Raw genomic sequence first — 5,584 nt, 5'->3', positions numbered from 1 at the left:
CCCGGACACCGCCCGGCGAGCGAAACGGCCACGGGGTCAGCGCGTCCGCAACGGGTGCTGCGCCGGAAGGGGTCGGCGGCGATGGTCCTCCCGCCCGGCCAGACGGAGGCCGCCCGCCCCACCCTCGCACGAGAAGGGAGCGTGCGAGGAGACGTTTTCAGAGACGCCGGAGTTTTACAAGGTTTGCCCGGGGCCGCAGTGGCCCACTGCGGGACCTTAGCGCCGAACCGCCGCCTCCACCCGGCTCGGCCTTGGAGGGCCCTGCTAGGGAGAGACCAGCTCGCAACACCTGCTCGCCACGCACCTGCCTGGCTTGAGATGGGGGCGGGGGCGGCTTTCCCCATTGTCCTAGGAAGGAAAGCCAGGCCCTCGGGGTCCTGGAGCGGCCCGAGTGAGCCTCCCCTATGATCCACTTCCTATTCCTTCATCTCACCAGCAGTTCTCTGACTTCCCAACTCTTTTTGCTCCCTCATCTTGATCTGCCTTAACTCCCTTCTCTGCTTTCAATCCCACACTTATCGCCTTCCCTAGACAGGGTCCCTGTGTCTATCCCTTTCCTAGACTGAGCCCAGGAAGGCAGGGACCAGGTCTGCCTTCTTCCTCTTGCTGTCCCAGAGCTCCTGGGAGGTGCTCAAAATTTGAATGTGTGAATGGATGGATGGATGAGTGCCCTCCTCCCCCCCTTTTTCATTTCTGGTCTAGAGATCAGGAGTGTGGGTTCTGGCCCACTTGGCACTGACTCTGGAAGACCTTGACCCATTCCAGTTCCTCTCAGGGCCTCCTTTTCTGTGAAATGGAGTCAATCACACTCATTCTCCCACCTCCAGGTGTCCATCCGCCCAGTGCTTTGTATGGTCCAGTGGCTGGACAAGTGTGGAGGAGGCCTCCTCCTGTGGCCAAGGAGCTTGCCCAGGGCCCTGAGGCCTTGGGCCCCACTGGGCTCTCCATCAGCTGACTGGGGCCTGGCTGCTAGCCCTAGGAGAGGTTCAGGAAGGGTGCTGGCTGCAGCCCTGCCAGGAGCAAGAGCAGAGTGGACACATAACCCTATGTGACTGAACTGCCTCTGCAGTCCCCCTGGGACCTCTGCTTGGGAGACACAAAGGCCCCTTGTCCAACTTCCTCTGTTTATTGTCTGAGTTGATCCATGCAGCTTCCAGGGGCCTGGGTATGCCCATAGCTCTAACTTGTGGGGCCAAGGCCTTAGGGTCCTAGTGTGGGGAAGTCCCCCTGGGCACTGAAGCCCCAGCTAACCCCTTCTTCCTCTCCCATTCCAAGCCTTCAAATCTTCTACTGTCACTGCTGTTTAGCCCAGGAAAAAAAAAAAAAAGAAAGAAATCTTTTGCTACGAAGACGAAGACCCAGGTCCAGCCTTAGCTTTCAGCAGACAAACCTGTATAGTGGCCTGGGCAGGGCTCTGCCGTTGCTCTGATCCAACTCCCTTTCTTTCCAGCCAAAGAAACTACCTCCTTGAGACACACGGTGTCTGAGTTACCACAACAGGTGACTTAGTGAGGTCTGAGGAGCAGAGGAAAATGCCATGTCCTTGAATCCCACAGCTTTGGTTCAGATTCCAGTCTTGCCTCACCTTTCCTGTGACTCCTCTCTGAACATTGATTTCCTTTTCTGCAAAATGGAGTAATAACAATCTCTTAACTTGCTGGCTTGTCTTGCGTTCTTTTTCAAGGGTTTTGCCTATCATCCTGAGCTACCTGGGTTTGAGGGTTTAGTACTTCCTTTAACGAGGGATTGGAAGTCTAGGTCTGCTGACATCTTCCCCAGGCACTTCCATCACTGCGTTTCAGAGATCATCAAGTCCAGCAGGCTTCTATTTTCCCAGGGGAGTCCTCCTTTCCTGGGCCTGCCTGGAAAGCCCCCATCCCCAGCACTTCCATCACTGCGTTTCAGAGATCATCAAGTCCAGAAGGCTTCTATTTTCCCAGGGGAGTCCTCCTTTCCTGGGCCTGCCTGGAAAGCCCCCATCCCCTTTCAATTTGAGCACCTTTGCTTTTATATCTTTATTTATTTACATTTCCTGATCAGAATTTGTGAAAATATATAGAAGATTCCATGACTAAAAGAATTTAGAATCATTAATTCAACTAGGAAATTGAGACCCAGTGAATCACACAGCAAGCCCCACACAACAAGGTCCCGTCTGAAAGGGTAGAATAGCATCAAGGGAGCCTCCCTGGAATAAGGCAGCCAAGGCAGACGAATGGTGAAGGCCAAAATACAGTAATGGACCCCACAAGGCGAAAAAGGGAACCATGGAGTGGTGGTGGTGGCTGGGAGGAGGGGATATCCATTAGCAGCAGCAGGTCAGGAGGACCAGGGCAAAGCCACAGCCCCAGATTCTCCCATGCATCAGGAGGCTTCCTGCCTCTTCAACCCCGAAGAGGCGTTTGGCTCACTCAGGCCTTCTCGTCTTACCTCTCTCAACTTCACTCATCTCCCCTGAGAAAGCTTTCTCCTCTGAGAATCCATGCTGGCGCTGGAGCCCCTGCCCTGGCCAGGCTTCAGCTTCTCCTGCACAGGCTAAGGTGGTATCTCTGTCGCCCCTCGCTGCCATCACCTGCCAAACACTCTCCGGTGGCTACACCACTCTCAGGATAGAGCCCTGCTCTCCAGCCTGCCGCTGCAGCATTCCCATCTCTCTGCCTCCCTGCAGCCTCTGACCCAGCCGTGCCCAAGTGCTGGGCCCTCAGTCGCCTCCTGCCTGGCACTTGCTGCCCTACCTGCCTGCAATGTTCTCTTCTGCTTCTCTGCCCTTGGCCCCCTTCTCCTGGCTCCCCACCATCCCTCTGCTAAGACCTAGTCCAGGCACCCACCACTCACCACAATGTCATGACAGTCAATGTCTGTCTCTCCCTCCACAGGGGATCTTCTTGAGGATAGAGCCGATGTCCATCCTGTTCACAGTTAAATGCCCAGTACCTAGCACTGTCCCTGCCACATGCTCAGCCTCCACGAATACTTGTTGTGAGTGAATGAGTAAGAACTCTATTTAGTGATCCACTTCTCTGTGCTAGTCGTGTGTATTTGATCTTCACCAGAATCCCGTGAGATAGATGTTATTATTCCAATGTTATGTATAGAAAAACTGAGGTTCGGAAAGGGGAAGTGATTGCCCAAAGTCATGCAGTGAGTCTGCGGTGGGTCCCCTGGCTCTGGAACTGTAGCCTGCTGGGAAGGAAGGCCCTGCTGAGTTCTCGGAAGGGTGGATGGACCATGGCATTGGGACCCATACCAGTGGCTCCAGTTACACAGGGCTGGGCTGGCTCCAACAGTCTTGTCTTACTTGCTCCCCAGACTGTTGTGTTGGCCTGCACCGTCCTCCCTCCCTCACCGGCTGGGAACTGTGCTCCTCAGGTTTCCCAGGCAGCAGCCAGGGCTTTGATGCCAAATGCATCCTGAAAGCTCTGGGTCTTGGCATGCCAAGATGCAGGCACCCAAGGGAGGCAGCCCTGGGCAGCAGGAAGCCTAGTCCAGGCCTGGGCAGGCTTCTGCTCCACCTCCCCCTAGGAGGATCAACTACATAATTTGTGGGATTCAGGGCAAAATGAAAGTGCAGCCCCTTGTTCAAAAATTATTAAGAATTTCGGGGCCGGCCCGGTGGCGCACTGCTACAGTGCGCCGCTTGGGAGTGTGGTGGCGCTCCCGCCGAGGGTTTGGATCCCACGTACAGACCGGGTCCCGCTCACTGGCTGAGCGAGGTGCGGGAGCAACACCGAGGGTTGTGATCCCATTGCCGGTCCCGGTCCGGTACGGGCGCGACACTGAGGGTTGCGATCCGTTGCTGGACATGAAAAAAGACAAAAAGGGAAAAAAAAATTATTAAGAATTTCAAGATGGTGACAGCAGATAATTAATTAAACCAAGTACAGGGCGCTTCAAAGCATGGTCACTGTATAACTGCATAGGTCACAGACCCATGAAGTCAGCCCTGTCCTCAGGCCTTGGTTTCCCCATTTGTCAGATGGGAGAATGGTAACCACCTGGCCAGGCAGGGGGAGGATGAGGTGGGAGATGTAAGTAGGTCCAGTGAACAGCATGAGGGATGGGTAGGGGTCCCCATGGACATCATTTGTTGTTTGGGTCTCAGCACTGGATAGCAGATCAGTTCTTGCCAGGAGTTTGGTTCCTTACAACAGCTACTTTTCATGGACCCCAAAACTAAGGCTGAGAGAAGGCTCAGGGTTGCACAGAGACTCAGTGGGGGAAGCCAAGCTCAGAGCCTATTTCTCTTCAAAGCTGGTGCTTTTCGTGGCATAGGCAGGAGAGAGGGAAAGGCAGGAGGGAGGTGGGTGGGGGAGGCTGCGCAGGACAAAGAGGGCCACTGTGCAGACACAAAGACCTGACCACAGAGGCCCCTGCGGGGGCTGGGCCAGCTGATGGATAGAGCTGCATGACTTTATCCATGGAGACTGGGGAGCTGCCAGGAGCTGCCTCTCAGCCCCTCCCTGGTTGTGATGGGGTGGGGGGCAGGGGTGGCATACAGGAGCCACAGAATGGCTCAGGAAGGAGAAATGTCTGGGCCCCTTGCCCCTTGTCCCCAGGCTTCCAGAGCCAGAACTGCCCATCCTGCCTCTCGCCAGCCCCTCTTGGGCAGCCCACCAGCTTGAGGAATCTCACTCTCACCACCCACTGCCCCACGTCCCTCCACCTCAGTGAGGGTGGGGCTCCAGCAACTGACATTCTGACAGTCCCAACCCCACAACCCTGCTCTGGCCACTCCCCGTCACCCACAGGAGGGTGAAGCATAAATCCCTCAGTGTATCATTCCAGGTCCTTTGTGACCTGCCCCGTTGACTTGTCCCCACTCACCTGTCTTCACTTCCCATCAGCCTCCCACACACCACAGTCATATGTGACGTCCCACTGTTCTCCAGACCACTCTGTTCGTTCACACACACCCTGTGTTTGCTCTTGCTTCTCCCTGCTCCATTTTGGACTGAAATCCCATTTCTCTTTCATGAATCAGCTCACATGCCGCTGCCACCAGCCAGCTTTCCTCCGTGCCCACGGTTGGCTTTAACCTCACCCGTTAACCCGTTAGTCACTCTGCCACAAATGTTGGATTTACCCACTCTCTTGCAGTGCTCATCCCGTGCTGGCTTGTGTTGTAGTTGTTTGGATCCATCTGGAGGAGGGGCATTTGAGCTGGACCTTACAAGGCAGCTGGACTTCACTAGAGGATGGCAGTGGTAAACAAGTAACAAGAGCTCAGAGAACAGGGACACCAGCCCTATCTCAAAAATCTTCTCTGAATCATTCTGGTTCCCTGAGTTCAGATAGCAAGGAGACCAAAGTTCAGAATGGCAGGTGTTGAGTGCGCAGGGGCATTATCAAGGGATAAAGTTGAGGTTCACAAGGACCAAGTCATCAAGGGTTTCTAGTTTCACTGCAGGAATGCGGGGGAAGAAGGGCTAAATTAAAATCAGTAAAGAAGGGTGAAAGTCTATAGTTCATGTATATTTTAATTTTTAGAATTTGCTTTTTATGTGGTCCATGGACATGTTAAAAGGAGATAAGTGTTTTCTCTTTATAGGATCCACGTCCTGATATATATATATATATATATATA

Source organism: Galeopterus variegatus, unplaced genomic scaffold (assembly GCF_000696425.1).
Source record: "Galeopterus variegatus unplaced genomic scaffold, G_variegatus-3.0.2 Scaffold423, whole genome shotgun sequence".
Lineage (NCBI taxonomy): Eukaryota > Metazoa > Chordata > Mammalia > Dermoptera > Cynocephalidae > Galeopterus > Galeopterus variegatus.
This window is presented reverse-complemented; position numbering follows the sequence as displayed.